We start from the raw sequence: 23,245 nt of genomic DNA on the forward strand, positions 1-23,245 counted from the left end.
AGAGACGTCATGACGTATGACGTCTCTACCGTCACATGCTGCAGGGGGAGCCGGAACACGAAGCTCATTAGTGAGCTCCAGCCGGCTCCCTCCACGGACGACGCAGCAGCAAATGAGAGTCTGTCTGACTCTCATTAGCTGGCTGCTATTACAAACACACAGTCGCCGCTGGCAGCTGTGTGTTTGTAAACGGTGTAGGGCAGACCGCTCTCACTGCGGTCTGCCCTACACTTGTGGGACCGGGGGACTTGTCCACCCCTTGGCTACTGGTGGCACTGCCAGATGGCGCCCCACCCTTTGGTCGGCGCCCCTGGCGAGTGCTATCCTGGCCAATAGGTAAATACGCCCCTGCTTGGTGGTGTGCCCATCACTTACGGAGGTGCTTGTCGTCCCCCAAGCTCTCCACTCAGGCTGAATAGATGCAGTGCGGCTAGGTGGGCTCGATGTGGAAGGCTCAGGGCAGGGTGTTTTAGTTGGGCGCTGCTAAAAGGGCATGGCTCATTTTGTCATTTTAAATATTGGGCAGGGTGTGGCTAAAACAGCCTAGCGGGAACACTACACACTTCCCCCCTGAGATGCATTACTTAGCCTCCTATTTGCTATAGATATTATTTGCAAATATTTTGTGGGGTGAAAGTCTAATGATCAAAAGTGTGGTTCCCTTACGATTGGTCCTCTTCCACTTCTTTTTTTCAAAGTTCACAGTGCATTTAGCTCCAAGCTGTACTGCAGCTGAAGCACACAGATAACTTAGTGGAAACTTGACTGATAACAATGTTGCTTTTGCTTTGTTAACTTAGTAAATCTAAAAGTATATATAATTTTCTAAGAAATTCTTAGCATGATTTTTTTTGGGGTTCTAGTAATTGAGATAAAACTCATCATTCTTTATTTCCATTGTCTTACGATCTGTGTGCAGTTTGGCATTGAAGTGCAGTAAACTATACCGTGACAAGACCAGGTACTACTAAAAGTTCAGAGACCACTAAGTCGAATGTACTAAAATGTTCTTGTGCATGTTAAGGCTATTTTTTCAATGCCAATTGAAAATTGAATTGACTTCTGACAGACTAGAATCAAATACTACATTGCATTGATCTCAATGGGGTAATTTTCTAAAGGTCGGTTTTGTTCCAAACCAAAACCAATGGTAAACGACAGACATCGCTGTCTTGTTGCTTTCAAAATAATGACTATTTATCATCCATCGGTTTTCATCTATGTCAGTCTTTGTAGCTCTAAATGCCATCGCTTTTGATCTTTCAGTTCAGCAAATAGAAGTTACAAACCTATGGCAAACCTGTCCAAACAGAAGCACAGCACAGATCAGTATGATCTGTGCAGGCTTCTTAGGTGTAAAGAGCTTTGAAAGAGTTAAAATAAAATAAAAAGAATTGTGAGGCGCCCCCCCCCCCCAAAAAAAAAACAGTACCAGCCCCGGACCTTTCAGCCTGGGCTGGTGAAGATAGGGGTGAAAAATGGCGTAGGGTTTTCCATTTTTTCTATAACCAGGACTGTGGCCCTGATTCAGAGCCGGATGCTCTGACAGAGCGTTCGCTCTGAATGAGGGCCGTCCCTCTTGATTTTTAGAGCGGCCTCCTGGCCGCTTGTATAGCTGTGGGTGACCACCCACAGCTATAGCGAGCGGCCAGGAAGATGGCCATCGAGCTTGCGACGAGACCCTTGTGGTATGGTCTCGTTGCCGCAAGCCAAGAGTGCTTTCGGCTCAAACAGAGCCGAAAGCACTCCCACTGACATCACTTCTGATGTCAGTGGGGCCGGCCCCAGACGGTAGGCGTACCCATGGGAACACCTCCGTCTGGGCAGCCATGCCCCCGGCACGCCCACCAAAGGGGACGTGCTGTCACTCAACATCGACAGCACGCCCCCTTTGGTACGAGACCCGGAGCGACGGAGCACCCGTCGCTATCCGGGTCTCGCGCATGCGCACGACGGAGTCGGCTCTGTCGTGCACATGCGCACTGGGCCAACCTCAACCCGCTTGCAAGCGCTCAGCGCTCGCGAGCGGGTCTGAATCAGGCCCTGTGTGTGTACTTATTTTAATATTTTCTTTACAGGCGGACTACAGGTGCCAGTGGGCCCGTAATATACGGGTATGCTGGCACTTGTTGTTCCACAAGTGCCGGCATTATGGGGCTGCCTGGCACTTATAGTATACCTGTAACAAACAATATTATTAACTATTATTTAACCATTAAACTCACCCTGGGTTGGTTGCTCCTAAGAGAGGGAGGACCCCATTTAATGTTTTAAGGTCCCTACTTTCCGTGGAATTCCAGCCTTGGGCTGATCATTTTGGGGTTGGTTAATGTAATGGCAGGGAAACCACACACTGTGTGTCCCTCTGCTATGGTATTATAACTCCGGCTGGTTCAGCCCGATGCATGTTATAGGAAAATAGGGGGAACCGCAAGCCATTTTTTTCCCTTAGTTTCCCACACCAGCCCAGGCTATGGTTTTGGAAAGGGAGGGGGCACGCAATTTGTTTTAAATTTTGTTTACTATTTTAAAGCTTTTTACACATAAGAAACCTGCACAGATCATACTGATCATTTCAGTGCTTCTCTCAAACTCTATTGTTTGGGCAGGCTTGCGGTCGTTTTGCCACAAGTTTGCTTTAGTAAATTTGCAGATCCTATTCTTCTTTACAGTCTATAAAAAGATCTATTGTTGGATCGGTGTTCTAAAGTTTCCAAAGTAGTTTCTCTGTCGGTTTTGACTTTAGTAAATGGTCGGTTTGCAAAACCGACAGAAAATCAACTAAAAAGCCAAAACCGACCTTTAGTAAATAAAGCCCAATGTATCAATGCAATATCAACCTGTCATGTTTTTTCAGTGTACAGGAATAAACTGTTATAATTGCATCCAGCAAACTAAACAATACCAATTGATTGATCTTTAATGGTTTCTAATTTGTTTTAGTTCTTTATCTCATGTATATATTGTGTTCATACAGTTATTACCATTACACAATTTCTGTAAAATAAATTCAGATTAGAAAAGAGCAGATTTTTAAGAACTAATCCACAGTATTTGTATTTGTCTCATTCTACAACTTGCTGTAAACTGCCCACAGATCCGATTGTTTATCAACCAGGTTACCTTTCACTCCAAGAATTATCTCTGACCCTGTTTAGCTCTCTGAAATGAAATGTACTTAGAGAAAAAATCCTGACAGTTCGTCAAAGAGGTTGAATTGGAACTATGATCACATAAGGCTCCTTATTATCTCATTTTGCATAAATCCATTTTATCTCCCAAATTGGCAAATATTTGTTCTCCTTGGGCTCCAAATTGAGTGGCTATGTGGATGTCATTCCCAGAAATATCTGCATCGGAGAGATAAAATGATTTTATTTTGTAGGGTGCAGTATGGAAGGGCCTGGGGCCTGTCTTTACTACAGATGATAGTTGTTTGTATAACACGGAATGGGATTGAAATGCTGGCGGCTCTGGTTTAAATCCCGACAGCGGATGCCGACAGGATCAAGATCCCGACAGGGGCAGGTAAGTACCCTAACCTCCCCTGCCCCCCCCCAAGCCACCCTTAGTGGTGCTAACAGTAACCTCCCCCCTTAGAGCCTAACCCTAATCAACCCCCGGTGGTGCCTAACCCTAACCCCCCCTCACCGTTCCCTAAACTTAACCCTAACTTCTTCCAGGGGGTGCCTAACCCTAATCTCCCCCCCAAAAAAACCTAACCCCAACCCCGCTAGACTCCCTAATCCTAACCCTTCCCCCACGGCTAACGCTAAGGGCGCCATGGACTTACCTTTGTTCGGGATGGCGTCATCGGCGTTCCAGCATCGGGATTATGATAGGCGTCGGTATTTCGATGCCTAGCATAAATCCCTAGCAGGCCATCCAGTTTTATTATATTCCTCAGTGTACTACCCCAAAAGTGCTTGTTTCGGTCCACAAATTTATGTTCCCCAACTGAAAGCTGGATGTACCAAATCAAGGTACATGACAAGTCCAAACCCACATTTGTGCTGTAGAGAGGCTGTTTTGTATTTCAGATATGACTTCTAGTATGTGTAGGACCTCTAAACCACCTATGGTGCCTTTTTCAGCTTGATTGACTATATTATATATTATAGTATTTTTTATTTTTTACAACTCAGGAAAGGGATAAGTGTATAAAACACAAGAGGGAGGCATGGGACGCACAATGTCAGCCCTTGTTCATATTTCAGCAGCAAGTAGCAGCTTCTAATCAAAGATGAGGAAACATCAATTAGAACTACAGACAATATTTATATTTTATAATATATTAAACATGATTTTAAGCTTGCAATGAATATTACTGATTTTGAGTCATTTAAACTTATATCGGCTCAAATGTGGTAGAACATGTTCACCTTAGTTGAATTTAGGTACATTTTTTTAGTCTATCTAAAGTTCAAGAATTATATACATTTTTGGTCTTTACAACTGGTTCCACTTTGATATGATTAACAGCATTTCAGCACATTACCACGAGGGCGTGTCTGCGCCCTGCTAGACTGATGGCAATCTCCCTTTGCTCACTTCCAACTACCTATTCACTGCCGTGTACGCATGCCACAGAGTAACAGCAAACATGAGATGCCGACTAAATTTCCAACCTGATTGGGACAAGGCAGAGCCCTCAAATTGGGACTGTTCCTTTTAAATGTTGACAGTTGGGAGGTACATTTATGTTCTACTGCAGGTTATTGGTTCAGGTTATTGGGGGGCTGGTTAGCAATGTTTCAGAACTTCTTTCATCACGATTAGAAAATGGATTAAATCAGCTTACCTTAAATACAATCCACCACGTGTGGGACACCGGGATCCTTTCACATACTCGGCTTCACTGACGTCAGCATAAAGTGATATACACCCTTCACCATAACAACACAGATGCTGGGATATGAAAGCCTGCATACAGTTGCATATATATATATATATATATATATATATATATGTATATATAATATAGACTTCAGCATTTGGTCATTACATGAGTGGCCAATATTGTGTACAGTATACTGGCAACATGGTAATACTGTGACTAATGTGGCAACAATTTCCTGGCATGGATTTTAATGTACATTGGGGTAGATGTACTAAGCCTTGGAGAGAGAAAAGATGTGGAGAGATAAATACCAACCAATCCCTGCCACAGCGCATCAGCCTAGTGCTGATGCGGGGTGTCTTACCTCAGGCAGGCTACACTGGGCATGCGCGAGACCTCGGAACCATCGCAAGATCTTATGTGCAGCCCGGAGCCCGACAGTCGCCACAGCCAGGGACAGTACTGTCTCTGCTGTGGGTGGTGATATTGGTACACCAGCTGCAGCTGTCGAAACCGATAGCTCCAGCTGGCGGAATGGTCAGTGCCACTGACCGTTCATACATTGGGTGGCACATCGGTGCGCTCTCTTGTAGATAGCAGCGCCGATAATGATGCGCCCTGTCATTTACCACCCAACCCAACATTAATACATGGGGGAGAACGGTATCAGCGCAAATGACGTGATATCATATCATACTGCCAGGTGATGCATCTCCCCCACAGTCTGTAACATGACAGTTAGGAGCTGATCATGGCCGGATTAAGGGTCACATGGGCCTAAGGCTGAAAATGTTCAAGGGTCTATACTGAGAAGGGGAGGAGCTGTGACCAGTGCTGTGTGGGTGAGAGCAGGGCCAAGTGCTGCCTGGGTACACCCCATACACTATCAGCCTCACTGTCTCCCTAAATACATGAAAATAGAAAAAAAGCATCATTTTGTGAGATAACTACAAAAAAATTATTGTAATACTTATAATTTATGGCTGACTGTGACCATCTAGGCAGCTAGTCATCATAATGCTGATTATGGGTCTATTTTTTATGTGGAGGTCTGGAACTGGAGCTCCATATGCCCCATTGTTAATCTGGCCCAGACCATTTTATAGATAATTGTTAATATGCTATCAGTTAGCAGACTGTATCTGCTGATATGACATGTCACAATGTAAGGTATGCTTACTGTAAACTAAATATTGTAATTGAAAGATAGATAGATAGATAGATAGATAGATAGATAGATAGATAGATAGATAGATAGATAGATAGATAGATAGATAGATAGATATGCAATTTGGATGTGATTAATAACCTTAATAGGCTGATCATGTGACTTGCTATAGAACTGTCAGCAACTGTATCTGTTAATATGTCTACTGACCTGGTAAGTTTATTTTAACCTAAATGATATGTAGATAATAAATATATTACAAATAGATAGATAGCAATGGCAAAATGAATGCAGGAGATGATGATGTTTTACCTTAGTATACTGACCATGTGACTTGTTACATCATAAACAGCCTTTGTGATGTCATTCAGCTTTGGTAGAATGGTCACCATTTTGTAAAGAACTGTCAGTTATTAACTGTATATGCTGATTTGACATCTCACAATGTAAGGTATGCCTATTTTAAGGTAAATGTTATATTGGTAAATAATATTAGACGAATAGAGATAGATAGATAGATAGATAGATAGATAGATAGATAGATAGATATAGTGATAGATAGCAGGCAGAGTACGATTTATAATCTGTTAATATGCCTATTGACTGTGTAATGTAAGCTTATTTTAATCTAAATGATAGCTAGATAGATAGATAGATAGATAGATAGATAGATAGATAGATGAAATACAGGTAGGATTTGATTTATCATGTTAATAGGCTGATTATGTGACTTGATGTATAACTGTCAGTTAACAACTATATTTGATAATATACTGTAAACCTTGTAATGTAAGCTTATTTTAACCTAAATGATAGATCATAAATAGATAGCAATGGCAAACTGCATGCAGGAGGAGATTTTTCACCTCAGTACAGCATACTGAACATTAGGGATGTGCACCGGACCATTTTTGCCGGATTTTGGTTCTAATTCATCGTCCGGCTTTGGATTTGGATTTGCCAAACCGCCATGACTGGTTGTGGATTTGGATTTTTTTCAAAAATTGACCAAAAAAAGCTAAAAATCACATAAATTTGGCTTTTTCTCTTCCTACAGTATTATCAACCTCAATAACATTACTTTCCAGTCATTTACAGTCTATTTAGACCACCTCACAGCTTATAATATTGTTTTCACCATTATTGGCCAAAGGTTGCAGTGAGCTGACTGGTTACTAAGCGACAGTGCAGCAGCACAGACACCACAGTGTAAAGCACATCTATGACACATTGCCACACAGCAATGACAGAAATGAAAGGTAGTGCAAGATGGAATGGTCCTTGGGCCGTCCCACCGACCCATTGGGGTACGGCCAGCAGAGTCACAGTACTTGTTTACACAGTGGGCTACGGCCAAAGGAGTCACAGGGCCTGATTCAGACCCACTCGCGAGCGGCTGTCCGCTCGCAAGTGGGTCGATGGTCTGCACTGAGCATGCGCACGACGGCGGGAGCTCCGTCGTGCGCATGCGCCAGACGCGACGAGCGAAGGACTTTCCTTCGCTCGTTGTGTCTGATCAAAGGGGGCGTGCTGTCGATGTTGATTGACAGCACGCCCCCTTTGGTGGGCGTGCCGGGGGCGTGCCTCCCTGATGGGGGCGTTCCCAAGGGAACGCCTACCGTCAGAAGCCGGCCCACTGACATCACCGCAGGCTCCGGGTCGCAGTGGCGATGGTCGCGATGGTCACGACCATCGCGGCCATCAAACTGCACGCTCGTATAGGCTGTGGGTGGTGACCCACGGCTATACGAGCGTCCAGGAGGATGCTCCATAATTATGGAGGGCGCCCTCATTCAGAGCGTGCGCTCTGCTCAGAGCGTACGGCTCTGAATGAGGGCCACAGTGCCCAATCTTATTCACATTACACTGCACATAGTGCCCCTGATTCACATTACACCATAAAGTAGTGTCTCTTATTTATGTTACGACACACAGTAGTGCCCGTTTTACACAATGCCCACAGTAGTGCCCCTTTTACACAATGTCCACATTAGTGACCCTTATACATAAAGCCCACAGTAGTAATGCCCTTTATACAATGCACACAGTAGTAGTGCCCCTTATACAATGCCCACAGCAATGGTGTCCCTTACACAATGCCCCCAGCAGTGGTGTCCCTTACACAATGCCCTCAGTAGTAGTTCCCCCTATGCAGTGCCCTCAGTAGTATGCCCCCATTAGTAGTGCCCCTAGTAGTATGCCCCCAGTAGTAGTGTGCCTAGTAGTATGCCCCTTGTAGTAGTGTCCCTAGTAGTATGCCCCCAGTAGTAGTGTTCTTAGTAGTATGCCCCCACTAGTAGTGTCCCTAGTAGAATGCCCCCAGTAGTAGTGTCCCTAGTAGTATGCCCCCAGTAGACATGTCCCTAGTAGTTGTGCCCCCATTAGTAGTGCCCCTAGTAGTATGCCCCCACTAGGAGTGCCCCCAGTAGTAGTCCCCCACTAGTAGTGCCCTCAGTAGTATTCCCCCACTAGTAGTAGAGCCCCTAGTATGCCCCCAGTAGTATGCCCCCATTACAAGTGCCCCTAGTAGTATGCACCCATTACAAGTGCCCCCATTACAAGTGCCCCTAGTAGTATGCCCCATTTCAAGTGCCCCTAGTAGTTGTGCCCCTAGTAGTATTCCCCCATTACAAGTGCCCCCAGTAGTATGCCCCCATTAGTTGTGCCCCTAGTAGTATGCCCCATTATAAGTGCCCCTAGTAGTATGCCCCCATTACAAGTACTCCTAGTAGTATGACCCCATTACAAGTGCCCATAGTAGTTGTGCCTTTAGTAGTATGCCCCCATTTCAAGTGCCCCTAGTAGTATGCCCCCATTACAAGTGCCCCCATTAGTATACCCCCTTAGTAGTGCCCCCAGTAGCATCGCTTTGACACAACCAGGATCTCGCGGCATGGAGGTTGCGTTCCCTGCCGGTGGGGGCGCAGTGGCGCGGTCCTTCCAGTGAGGGAGTTGATGCGTGGAGACTGGCATTGTGTGCGTGCAGGGATCTGCCAGCGTTGGGCCATCCTGGCAAGGGTAAGTCTAGCAGTGTCTCAGCATCACAGGTACATGGGAGCGGCCATCTTGCCTCAGGTCATGTGACATAGTGGGCCAATCCTGATGCGTCAGGTGATCTCTCCAGCCACTCACGCTCTGCTGCTGGGTACTTAAGGGGTTTGGAGCTCCCTGTAGTTGCCAGTGCAACCATGTGTTTCAGCATCAGCTATGAGAGAGTTCCTGCGCTCCTAACCTTAGTCTTGTGCTTCGGTGCTTGCCCTAACTCCTTGTTGGTCCCTGGCTTCCTGCTGTGGATCAAGTCCTGCTCCTTTTACCTACCCACTCCTCCCTGAACCTGAAGTTCCCAAACCCACCCATTCCTTCCTGAACCTGTTGTTCCCAGTTACCTACTCCAGCCTGCACCTGAGTTTTAGCAACTATTACAGCATTTCCGGATTACCCTGCGCAATCAACTCTCAGCATTTTTGGATTTCCCTTCAGCCATTATCACAGCATTTCCGGATTACCCTATTTACCATCGTCTCAGCATTACCTGATTTCCCTTTCGGCTATTATCACAGTATTCCCGGATTCCCTACCCTACTATTACCACTGACTTTCTGGACTTTTACTTCAGCTCCACAGTTACCTCAGTAATCAAGACCTTATTTTATTTCTGTCACTGATCTGGACATTCATTCATTGCATCACTATTGTTCCTTTGGTCACAGATGTTAATCAGTATTATTCTTGTGCTTGTCTACTAGTATTTACATTAAACAACCCACCTTTCAGTTTAAATCTGCTCCTGTTTCCACCCCGGCACCACAACAAACACAGGGCCTGATTCAGAGACGGATGCTCTGAAAGAGCGCTCGCTCTGAATCAGGGCATTTTTTTTTTGGGGAGCGGCCTCCTGGCCGCTCGCATAGCTGTGGGTGACTACCCACAGCTATAGCGAGCGGCCAGGTTGATGGTCGCGATGGTCAAGACAATCGCGACCATCGGGCTTGCGACGAGACCCTTGTAGTAGGGTCTTGTGGACGCAAGCCCCAGAGAGCTTCTGGCTCTAATAGAGCCGGAAGTTCTCCCACTGACATCACTGGTGATGTCAATGGGGCCGCCCACAAATGGCAGGCGTTCGCTTGGGAACGCCTCCGTTTGTGAAGCCACCCCCCCGGCCACGCCTACCAAACGGGGTGAGCTGTCAATCACCATCAACAGCTCGCCCCCTTCAGAGTGAGACCCGGAGCAACGGAGAACCCATCACTAGCCGGGTCTCGTGCATGCGCACGACGGAGCCGGCAAACATTGACCCGGGTGCGAGCGCTCAGCGCTTGCGACCGGGTCTGAATCAGGCCCACAGATGCTAACACGCTTAACACAAAGAAAAAAAAAACGTTCCTGAATCCCCGCTCCTGCTGCGACCGCAGCCATCCGCTCCTCTCTGCACTATGGGAGAGACGTCTTGACTAGTTTTTTATTACAGAGTTATCCTTTGGGGGTCTGTCCCAAGGGGGCTGAGTGGTTTCCCCACCTTTGCGCCCCAAAATAGCGATTTTGCGAATCTTTTTCGCTTATTACATTGCATTACGTTTTCGCGTACGCGAAAAGTGAATGCAATTGAATACGGAGATAAGTTTCCGCCTGGCGAAAAGTCGCAATCGGCGATACTTCGCGGATTCTGACTTTTCGCGGCTACTTGAATACAGGCTTGTATCTAACCAACACTGTATCCGACCCGCACTGTATGCGACCTGAACTGTATTCAACCCACATTGTATCTCGCACCGTGGGCCTGATTCATTACTGATCGCACCTGCGATTACGCACGCAGATGGTTCTGCGCTTGCATATGCATTGCAGTGTGCGAAGGTCTCACCGCGATCTGACTGCGATCACAGTGACTATGCAGATCCATAGCAGAGTGATTGACAGGAGGTGAGTGTTTGGAGGTGGTGATGGGTGGTGGTCATTCAAACGCAGACGTACCACTGCGTTTGACCGCCATTACAGGGGCGTGCATAGATTAGCCACTGCGATGCCATATGCAGCTTGGGCTTTCACTGCGTGCCCTTAGGGTAGCAATATCTGAGTAAGATCAGACAGTGTGCGTGAGGCTACGATGGTATGCGATGTTACCGATGGTTTTGCTATTTTGCTAAGTATTTCGGATGTGTGTAAGGGGATGTGGGCATCCTTATGTTAGACTGCGATGGCATTACGATTGGACATGCGTGCGTAATAGCGATCCGTAATGAATCAGGCCCTGTGTGTGACCTGCACTGTATCCACCCTGCACTGTATCCAACCCGCAGGTACAGAACACTGGGCCTGATTCAGAAGCGGACGCTCTGACAAAATGCTCGCTCTGAATCAGGGCCGGCACTCTGGTTTTTTTGAGCGGCCTCGTGGCCGCTCGCATACCTGTGGGTGACCACCCACAGCTATAGCGAGCGGCCATGATGATGGTTGCGACGGTCAAGACCATCGCGACCATTGGGCTTGCGACGAGACCCTTGTGGTAGGGTCTCGTTGCCGCAAGCCCAAGAGTGCTTTCGGCTCAAACAGCCGAAAGCACTCCCACTGACAGTGGGGCCGGCCCCAGATGGTAGGCGTTCCCATGGGAACGCCTCGGGCAGCCACGCCCCCGGCCTGCCCACCAAAGGGGGTGTGCTGTCACTCAACATCGACAGCACGCCCCCTTTGGTACGAGACCCGGAGCGACGGTTTGCCCGTCGCTATCCAGGTCTCGCGCATGCGCACGACGGAGCCGGCTCCATCGTGCGCATGCACATTGGGCCACCATCGACCCGCTTGCGAGCACTTAGCGCTCGCGAGCGGGTATGAATCAGGCCCACTTATTTATGGTTGGGGAGATTTTGGGGAACTGCTAAACAAAAAGGCTGTTTGATCACATTAATAATTTGCAAAACATTTTAAACAGAAATAACTGCCCTGTATTTTGTGCCACTGCTCTGTTTCTTACTGTAGTATAGCCAGCCAGCCTTTGGCTTATATTGGTGAACAATATTGTGAGCTGTGAGGTGGACAAAATTGAGGGGAAATTAATGTTATTGAGGTTAATAATACTCTAGGAACAACAAAAGGCCCAAATTATGTGATTTTAGCTTTTTTTTTGTCACTTTTTGGAAAAAAAGGACAACGAATTAGAACCAAAACCAGCAAAAATGGCCTGGCGCACATCTTGAGTTGGTACTGTATTCACTATTCATGCAGGAAATCACATGGTCTGGAAGCCACCTGTTTGTGTAGCAATAAAGCCAATGTTATCATCATGCAACAGAGATTCATAATAACAGAAAATTTTTAGGCAGGACAAAATGTGAGTTTCCCTTAGCAAACAATTGTAAATAAATAAAATATATTTGCTCATTTGGTACCATTTGCATCAGTAATATGGTTTAATTAGAATTTTCTCTTACTGAAGATTAGTCGCCCAGTCTTTTCTACTAATAGTACCAGTGGTCCTATCATCCCCTATGTGTCTGTCCAGCTCTATCCCCCTGCACTTCTCCAGCACCGTCCTTCTGCCTCTATCCAATGCCATCATCCTGCATCTTCCCAGCGCCATCATCCTGCGTCCCCTCAATGCCATCATCCTGTGTCACCCCAACGCCATCATCCTGCGTCTCCCCAGCGCCATAATCCTGCGTCTCCCCAATGCCATCATCCTGCGTCTCCCCATACTTCTGCCCTAGCACATAATAGCCCCCTCCCCAGATAGATAATCATCTCTCCTTAGCACTGACTAAAATCTCCCCCCTCTAAATCATCATTTCCCCCTAGACTAGTACAGAAAAGCCCAGCATCCCCCTGAGACAGATCTCCATCTCTCCCATCAGCCAGTACAGCGCTGCAGGCAGCCTGTCACTGTCAGTCTTCAAAAAAAAAACATGTCCTGCAGCAGGTGCCGATGGCCGCGCTGGCTTGACTCAGTTGTCTTACCCTGTCTGAATCTTCCAGCCAGCACCGATTGTCTACACTCCCTGTCCCCTGCTAATGGCAGCCCTGGGACTTACCTGTCGGCTGAGGACCCTCTCTGCCTCCGGTTCCTGCTGTGGGGACTTTAATCCTCTTCTCACGATAGAGGCAGTCTGCAGGCAGTGCTACTATCTGTGACAGGCAGCAGGTGGGCTGCCTGTCATGAAAGCAGTGACAGGATACTCGATTCAGGTGGGCGAGGCCACAGATGACAAGTGGCCCCACAGACCAATCGGCCCATGGGAATCTTCCCGCTTAAGGTAATGGCCAATCCGCCCCTGGTTGGTAGTATGCAGAGGTTCATCATGCCTGTGAACTAATTGGAATGCAGCCTGTGTATTTCCTATGTGTCTAGTGTGAAGTAGCTAATATGATAACCTTACTCTGCATTGTATTGCATGCTGTGCAAGTGACTGCACTGAGCATGACATTTGTAAGCTTTATTCATTGTGAGGCATGAGCGAAAGAAATAAAGAAATAGCATGCGTACGTTTTTGCTGTGAGTTCCAAAAAGCCTTTTAGTTGGCCATGTTAGTTTCATAAGTATATAAACTGTATCTAATGTTAAGATAACACGTGATACCATAAAATTACTTGCCGACTTTTGAAAAAGCATTGCAGGGAGATTGTGAAAACAACACCTATGAATGCATGTTAGTGCACGTGAACTGCTACATGTGAGAGGCATGCCATATAATTAATTTATATCCAAATATAAATGAGCCCCAAAACAGTTAGTAAGATATACTTGATGATGAAAAGGGGCCTATTTATCATGGGAGGCCATATGGCCTCCGATGATGAAGTATTGAACTCGCTGCGAGGGATACTTAAGTATCCAACTCGCAGCGGGGAAAACGTGGCACCGGAGCAATTCATCATTGCTTCAGTGCGGGGACAACTGCTCCGAAAAGCAGCTGTCCCCTCGGTTAGTATCGCAGCTACAGAAGTAGCTGCGTTACTTACCTCCTTCCCGTCATCCCGGCTACGCATACGTGACCTCGAGTCGCGCATACGCCCAGCCGCTGGGGAAGTAGTAAGGAGGCGGCGGAGGGATACGCTCGGATCCCTCTTCGCATCCCCGGAACTCCTTCCCATAGGAAGGAGCGGGGATCCGAGAACAAGCGCCCTCTGAAGATGGCGCTTGTTCTCGGAAGCAAACTCCGAAAACTTTCAGTTTTTGGAGTTTGCTGAATATCAGGGGGTCCATTTGGGACCCCTGATGATGAATAGCCCGGTAACCTAAATATGCAGAAACTCTGCATGGTTACCGGGCCATTTATCGGTCAATGAATAGGCCCCTGATACTTTTCAAAATGCAAGTAGCCATAGGGATCATTGTGCATTATAACCAATGCAGGGAAATTATTCTAATGGTTCCATTTGAATATATATATATATATATATATATTGTGACACAGTTAGGTTAGGGGGTCCCTCTCCTGGGTAGAGGACTCCTTCCTTACACCCACACACAGCAGCAGGGAAGCAGCACACCAGTCTGGATGCAAGTACAAGCTGGTCGGCGCCAGTCTTTATTGTACAATGTCAGAAACATAAAGAAAACATAAACGTAAATCCTAGCCCTGTCGGGGCACTAACTTCACAGGTAGTTCCCTCACTACCAGAACCTGGCAGGGCCTAATGCCCTCGCCAGCAACAAAGCACAGCACAGTACTCACAGATAGGTTTTCCAAGTGTCTCTGAGCAAACTCCCTGTCTGCTCTCCCAGGTGAGACAATCAGCCCTCAACACACTAGGCTTATATTGGCCACTCTCAGGTGGGAACCCAATCAAGCCTGTTACCAGACTGCGAGAACCAAAACCTGGAGTGGCCGTGGGTGGAGCCCTCCCTCTCCTCTCACCCACAACCCCCAGGTCCCAAACCGGCTTTTCAAAAAGCCGAAACTCAAGCCTGCTACAGTGCAGACTTTCTCCTGGGGGTTTAGAACACATAAGACAGGAATCTGGGACCAATGTACCTGCCACAGACCACTTTACCAGTGATCCTATCACAATATATATATATATGTATATATATATATATATATATATATCTAGTGGCAGTATCACCAGAGGCCCACACAGAGTGGAAAAGCATTGTGGGAAGATGTATATAAAAGCTATACCAGGCCAGGAGGCCAGTGTCCAGTCCTGCATGTGGCAGGAAGAACCACAATTCTCAGAGACTGTGAGAGAGGTTCAAGAAGTGAGCTAGTACCCTAAGAAAGGGATAGGTTGTTTATTATTTTATTTCTATTTCCTGATTTCCATGCTGAAGTAAAAGCACCATTTTTCAATTGTTTTACTGGAATGCAATGTGTGGACTCGAATTCTGCATCTAATCACTGCACCACTAACAGCAATCTGCCGAGCTAATAACCCCGAGTAGTCACAATATATATATATATATATATATATATATATATAACAGTCCAAAGATCCGGCACTCAAGTCATAAAGCTGTATACTTGCCGGGTGCCCTCCTCAGTCTTACCACAAATAAATGAGGGAAGCTGTATATATCGTTCAAATGGCGGCACTCCGTAAAAAACAGCACACAAGTCAGTGCATAGTATAAGCAACGTTTCAGCGCTTTATTTCGCGCTTTTGTCAAGTATGTTATGTTGGCTTGACAAAAGCGTGAAACAAAGCACTGAAACGTTGCTTATACTATGCACTGACTTGTGTGCTGTTTTTTACGGAGTGCCGCCATTTGAACGATATATATATATATATATATATATATATTTTTTTTTTTTTAAATTCTAATATATAACATCTTCATAATGGGGGTAAGGTGCAATCAGGGAGATTGCTAGACTCTTCAGGGAGACAGGGAGATTGCTACTATTTCAGGGAGTCTCACTGACAATCAGGAAAAGTTGGCAAGCATACAGCGTTTTATAATATTATGTTTCATTCTGAGTAACATCTTGGTCTGGTTTTCTGACCTATGTATATTTTTGAAGTAGAGACATTGGAGTTACCCTAGTGTGTATCGCTCAATACCATTCGTTCTTTTGTTTGCATTTACCTAGAGAAGAATCTAGACTCCCTGGTGTGTCGAAGGAATGTGCCCAATAACTGGACATGGCTTCATTAGGAAGGGACGTGGTCGCCCCATTTTGATCACTCTGGGGGTATGCCCAGCACTTCCATAGATTCTGGGCTGCCCCCAGAGACTCTCCGCACTGCCGACTCCTTCCCAGTGACCGGGAGTGCCATCCAAATGTAGCTCCTGATCATTGAGGAGGAACCAGCATTTTGGTGTCACCCCCTCGGATGGTGACACCCAGTGCCATCCTTAGCCCCCCTAGTGTTCCCACTGATCTAGTATAACATAGCTGGCTAACTGCTAAATAAGAGAGGGAGACCTTTGTAGAATATGTTCAAAATGTTCACAAGGTTTTCTTCTGTGAGATTATCCTATTATTGTACCGCATGTGATCTGTAAACTTGCCATAAGGACAGAATGTAAGGAGGATAGAATTAGGAACAAAGGCTGGTCAGATTATGAAGGATACTGGGATTTAAAAAAAAAACAAAAAACATTTTTGGATGCAGGGAACAGTTCACAGTAATTTTATACAGAAAGCACTAAAATTATTGCATGAGTTATTTTGGCTGTTTATACTGTATATAGCAGGACTTTTACAGAGTAGGTATATGGAGAAATTTAAGGAGTTATATGGGGCTTTATTTACTACAATCCGCATTTTGAATGCAGAGTGTAGTGTGATATTACCGACTGAATTTACTAAAAATCCCTTGCAGGGACAGAGCTTGCGATAAAGCTCTGTCTATGCGAATCCCCTCCGCACACTTATCACGATATTTTCGCAAAAAATACCATGACAAGTGCCCGCGCATGCGCCGACAGGCCGCCGCTAAGCCCCGCTCCCCGCGATCGCCAGCGGACGGGATACTGGACGTCGAAATCCCGACGTTGGAAGCCTGACCGGGACTAAATATGGGCGGTGAAATCCTGACGCCTATCTAAATCCCGATGCCGGAATCTTGACAGCCACCACCCTGATCGAAGGTACACCGGGGGATGGAGGGTAGGGGCGGGGCGGGGGTTTGGGTTTAAGCACTACAGCTGGGTTAGGGTTAGGCTTTGGGGGGGGAGGAAGATGTCAAATATTCCCGCAGTTAAGCTCCGAAAATATTGTATTTTTGGAGCTTGATGAATTTAGGTCCCCATACTAGTGTATGGGGACACAGGGCCAGATCGGGAATGAAAGACCAGCAGGAGATATCAATGATATCTCCTGTGTAACTTTTATAATGAATGGCCCCAATACTTAATTTCTACAAATTTAGGTGAAAATATAAAATTTTACCTACTTTTTGTAGACATTAATAGGTCTATTTCTCCTTCATCCAGTAGGGCACAGGTTCTCAAACTCGGTCCTCAGGACCCCACATGGTGCATGTTTTCCAGGTCTCCTCACAGAATTACAGGTGAAATGATTAGCTCCATCTGTGGATCTTTTAAAATGTGTCAGTGAGTAATGAATACACCTGTGCACCTGCCAGGAGACCTGCAAAACGTGACCTGTTTGGGATCCTGAGGACCGAGTTTGAGAACCACTGCACTAGGGGACACTGGAGACTTCATGACAGTGGGGTATAGATGTGTGTTAACTAGCGATGTGCGCCGACCCCGTGTTTTGGCTTTGGATCTGTATCTACCCTGGTTGTGGGTCTGGATTGGTTTTGCCAAAACCTCACCTCCGTGTTTTGTTTTCGTGTTTTGGTTTTGGATCTGGATTTTTGTCTTTAAAAATCATAAAAACAGCTAAAATCACATAAACTGGGCCTGTTTTTGTTCCTACAGTATAATTAACCTCAATAACATTTATTTCCAGTAATTTCCAATCAATTTTGACCACCTCACAATATTATTTGCTTCATCTAGTTAAGGCCAAAAGTTTGCATCCAGCTAGCTGGCTGACTACGCTAAGTGACAAAGTGGCCGGCACTAAAATGTGGCAGTTCAGTTTCTAATTTCCAACACGGATACAGTGTGTTATACAGTGTGGGTTGGATACACCAATAGTGCACTTACTGTGACAGCAGTGTCGGCAGAGCACGGTTGCTGACGGTGTCCTCAGTGAAGGGTACCGGTGATATCGGCAGTGTGGGGGTGCCAGCAGTGTCTTAGTGCAGGTTTGCTTGTTGTGTCTTTAGTGCGGGGGTGCCAGCGGTGTCTTTAGTGCAGGTTTGCTGGCTGCGTCGGCAGTGCGGGGGTGCCAGCGGTGTCTTAGTGCAGGTTTGCTGGCTGTGTCGGCAGTGCGGGGGTGCCAGCGGTGTCTTTACTGCAGGTTTGCTGGCTGAGTCGGCAGTGCAGGGGTGCCAGCGGTGTCCTCATTGCAGGTTTGCTGACTGTGTCGGCAGTGCAGGGGTGTCCTCAATGCAGGGTGCCAGCGGTGTCATCAGTGCAGGTTTGCTGACTGTGTCGGCAGTGCAGGGGTGTCCTCAATGCAGGGTGCCAGCGGTGTCATCAGTGCAGGTTTGCTGACTGTGTTGGCAGTGCAGGGGTGCTGGTGGTGTCCTCAGTGTGGGAGTGTCGGCAGTGTGGGGGTCGCTGACAGTGTCCTCAGTATGTTGGGCAGCAGTGCAGGAGTGTCTGCAGTGGTGGTGTCGGCAGCGGGGGATGCTGCCAGTGGGGGTGCTGGCGGTGTCGGCAGGGGGGGTGCCGGCGGTGTCAGGCCGTGGGGGATGATGGGCACCATCATCTTTTCTTCTTTTGTGCAGTTTTCAATGGGCTTAACGCTGATTGGCTGAGAGCTGTGACAGACGGCTCTCTCAGCCAATCAGCGTTAAGCCCCCTGAAAACAAAACCTTGCGACTCGACAGAGGGGTCGTGAGGTTTTGCCTCGGGTCAGGGATCCGGGGCAGCCAGGGAGATCCAAGCTGTGCTCGGATTGCCCCGGACCCCCCAAATTCGAGTGAGTTCGGATCTCTTAGATCCGAACCCGCTCATCTCTAGTGTTAACTGGGAGCTGGCACTTTAAAATGTAGAAAGTGTGATCTGCTCCTACCCCCTCTATACCCCCCTACAAGCCCAGTCTTAGTTTGTGCTTGAGGGAGCTGGTCACGTTTGGGACTTCTTCTCAGGGCATATTAGAGTCTTAGATAGTTTTCTTCTACAGATGAAGACAATGAAGACTTGCCTGTCTGCAACGAGGGAGCTGCTGGGGGGGGAAGCAATCGGGAAGCCGACTGCCTATATACCGGCAGCCGGCTTCCCGACTGTATTATCCCGGCATGGGTGAAATGCCGGGCGTCTAGATATAGACGCCCGCATTTCCCCGACGCCGGGAGACCGGCGCCCGGCATCACGATCGTAGTGATGCCGGGCGCCGCGAGCGGACAGCCGCGGGGGGGTGAGGGTTAGGTTTAGGGCTCCCGGGGGGGACTTAGGGTTAGGCACCCCCCCGGGAGGGTTAGGGTTAGGCTAGGGGGAGGGAGGGTTAGGGTTAGGCACCCCAGGGGGGGACTTAGGGTTAGGCACCCCCCCGGGGGACTTAGGTTTAGGTAGCGGGGAAGGGGGTGGTTAGGGTTAGGCACTTAGAGGGGGATTAGGGTTAGGCACTTGGGGGGGAAGTTAGGGTTAGGCACCCCTAAGGAGGGTTAGGGTTAGGGGGGTTAGGTTAGTGGATACTTACCTATCCACGATCAGGATTTCCAGCGCTGTCGGGCTTCCGCTGCGTCGCACTCTGCTCCTGTCGGGCTGCCGCTGACGGGAATCGAACCGCCGGCCGCATCATACCCATTCCGCTGGGTCCTCGGCTACAGGGACCACTGCCTGGGGAGTACTGCATAACGCTTCGTGAGGTGTGCATCCCAGTCCCCCATTAGCCAGTCCATCACCAGTGCTCCCACACATGCTGGTGGCCATTACATGGATCCCTGCTGCGGAGATCCCTACATCCTGCTGCTGCTGACTGCGCTGTTACCACTGAGACTGAGACAGCTTACCCTGGTATTGTGAGTGATCAGTGGGGTTAGGCTGGTCAGGAGTGCTTTGGAGCACAGTAATTAGTTTCAACATTACTCTGTCACTAGCATTTTATAGCACTGCTAGGAGCGCTGGTAGGGCAGGTGTATTTCATGTACCATGGCTAGAAGGGGCTCTAAGGCTTCACAGAAGTCTTTATTTGCGCAAAATGTGCTGAAAAAATTACACATGGCCAATCATCTAGCTCCCTGTTGTGTGAAAAAATGTGATACAGAGCAGTCTGCTGAAACTCTGGTGCAGGAAATGCCGACACGGGCGGCGCAATTCACGACAGTTATGTCGCACCTGTCTATTGAACTGGAGGCTTCTTGTAAGGATAGAGAGGTTTCCAGGACTCAAGTGACTACTCTAGAGGAACCGGCCTGGGCGCAGCCTCTAGCAACATCTATGGAAGGGCTCACAAAAGCCATGGCACCGTCCCATGCCCTGTCCGTGGTTCATCTCCACAGATCTCCAAGAAGAGACTGTTACCCTCAGCCCTCCAGTTGGAGACTCAGAGGATGAGGATATGCCTGTGACTCTGGAGAAGAGCAGCTTCAGTAGGAGCCAGAACCTGTGTCCCAGGGGATAGAGGCGTTGATTTCAGCAATCCGCCAAGTGTTAAAAGTAGAGGCGGAGGACCAGGGTCCTGCACAGCCGTCCTTTTTAAAAAAGCGAAGACAAGCTGCCTCTTTTCTGGTATCAGAGGAACTAGATTCTCTCCTGACCGCGGCTTGGGAACACCCGGATAAAAGATTCCCGGTATCCTGTCGTTTTTTGTCCGACTATCCTTTCCCGGCAGACAGCAGGAAATTATGTGAGACTCCTCCTGCGGTAGATCCCTCAGTCTCTCGTCTGTCCAAAAAGACTATACTGCCGTTTCCGGGGGCCCCACCTCATTAAAGCAACCATCGGACAGGAGGTTGGAGAACTCCATATATACAGCAGCAGGCGTGACTCTTCGTCCTGCAATACTGAGCTGCTGGACCAACAAAGCGATAGAAACTTGGGCTAAACAGCTAGCCGACGGACTACGGGCTCAAGCGGCTGAGGACCTTATTCCTTTAGTAGAACATATAGGGGAATCGGCTTCCTATCTTGGAGCGGCATCTAAAGAGGTTTGTAATCTCACCTCTAGAATGTCTGCGCTTTGGCTTCGACAGTGGCAGGCAGATGCAGAATTAAAAAGAGTGGTGGAAAATCTACCTTTCACAGGCAATGTCCTATTCGGCCCAGAACTGGATAAGTGGATTTCCCAGGCTACTGGGGGTAAATCTACTTACCTCCCATCTGCTGCTCCAGCTCCTCGTAAGCCCTATTCTGGACCTTCCTTTCGGTCCTTTCGTGCCCTGGAAAGATTCAGAGGCCGCTCCAGAGGAGGACCTACAATCTCTCTTGGTCCCAGAAGTCGTGGAAGATCTGCAGCACCCTCTGCTCAACAGGAAACTAAGTCCACCACTAAATCCAGTGTATGCTGAGTTTCCTTCTCACCTGGGGGACCCCAGGATGGGAGCTCATCTTTGGGACTTCAGGGAAGTATGGTCAGAATCTTGTCCAGACGTCTGGCTTCGAGACCTCATTGCTCAGGGATACAAACTTGATTTCCAGATCCAACCTCATCCTTGGTTTTTCACCACAGGTTTGCCAGTTTCCAGCGACAGGAGTATCGTATTACAGGAAGCGATAGACAAACTTCTGACCACTCAGGTAATGGTCCAAGTTCCCACGCATCAAATCAAACAGGGATTCTGCTCCAGTTTGTTTGTGGTTGCAAAACCAGATGGATCGGTAAGACCTATTCTGAACTTGAAGGATCTCAATCCCTACTTAAGAGTATTCAGGTTCAAAATGGAGTCCCTTCAATTTTTCATTGCGGGGCTAGAGGAAGGTGAATTCATGGTGTCTCTAGATACCAAGGATGCTTACCTCCACATTCCAATCTGGCCGCCTCACCAGGCGTTTCTACGATTCGCCATTCGGAACTCACATTTCCAGTTCCGGGCCTTGCACTTCAGATTGTCATTGGCTCCCATAGTATTCACCAAATAACTGCAGTGATGATGGGTCTCTTTCAGACACAGGGGGTCATGATTGTCCCTTACCTGGACGATCAGTTACTACAGAACATCGTAGTGACTCACAGGCTCCTAATACGACACGGGTGGATCCTGAACTTTCCAAAGTCCCATCTGCAGCCAACTCAGAGGTTACAGTTTCTGGGGATGATCCTGGAAACGGTTTATCAGAAGGTCCTCCTTCCTCAGGAAAAGACAGCCTCCATTCAGGAGATGGTGAGGCTGGTTCTTCAACATCGGCGAGTTATGGTGAACTTCTGCATACAACTCCTCGGGAAGATGGTGGCGACTTTCGAGGCAATTTCCTATGGTCGTTTCCACTCTAGGCCGTTTCAGCTGGACCTTCTCTCCCAATGGTCAGGATTCCATCTTTTCCTTAACCAGCGTGTGAAGCTAAATCCCAAGACTCGGATATCTCTTCTCTGGTGGCTGAGCTCGTCTCACCTATTGGAGGACAAGAGGTTCAGAGAGTGGGATTGGACTCCCCTCACCACAGACGCGAGTCTGACAGGGTGGGGGGCAGTGACTGGAGAACCACTTCCAGGGCCGCTGGACCTCACAGGAGGCGATTTTGCCGATAAACATCTTAAAATTATGGGCATTCTATGCTCTTCATTTAGCTCATCACCTGTTGCGGGGTCAAGCTGTAAGAGTCCAATCAGATAACGCCACATCGGTGGCGTACATAAACCGTCAAGGTGGCACCAGAAGTTGGGCGGCAATGAAGGAGGTAAGCCGCATTCCTGCTCTGGGCGGAAAAGTACGCCGTGGCGATATCAGCAATATTCATTCCAGGCGTGGAAAATTGGGAGGCCGACTACCTTAGCCGTCAGGACATGCATCCCAGGGATTGGGCACTCTATCCCCAGGTGTTTCAACAACTTGTCCTCTTCTAGGGAAACTCCACTTTCGATTACAGCGCATTCACTTGCTCGGTGGGTTCCTCATGGGCGGCTGCTCACTGGGTTTCCATGGAGTTACTTTGCCGGGCGGCCACTTGTTCGGGTCGGCATACTTTTGTCTGGTTTTACCGATTTGACATGTTTGTGGCCTCTACATCGCAGTATGGATGCGCTGTTATACAGGGTTCTCAGCGCTCTCCTGACCATGAAGGGAGCTCTGGGACATCCCCACTGTCATGACGTCTACAGTGTCCCCTAGTGGTTGAT

The 23,245-nt window shown here is 47.8% G+C and overlaps 1 protein-coding gene across 1 annotated transcript in view; it reads left to right on the forward strand.

The window, feature by feature from the left end:
* Window positions 1-903: 903 nt before the first annotated feature.
* The window catches only part of COL8A2 (collagen type VIII alpha 2 chain), a 175,905-nt gene continuing 153,563 nt past the window's right edge, over window positions 904-23,245 (forward strand). The window contains exon 1 of the mRNA XM_088460342.1: window positions 904-961. The gene's annotated coding sequence lies outside the window, so the exon portion shown is untranslated. The remainder of the gene's footprint in view (window positions 962-23,245) is intronic.

Source organism: Taudactylus pleione, unplaced genomic scaffold (genome assembly GCF_031769625.1).
Source record: "Taudactylus pleione unplaced genomic scaffold, aTauple2 ptg000007l, whole genome shotgun sequence".
Taxonomy (NCBI): Eukaryota; Metazoa; Chordata; class Amphibia; order Anura; family Myobatrachidae; genus Taudactylus; species Taudactylus pleione.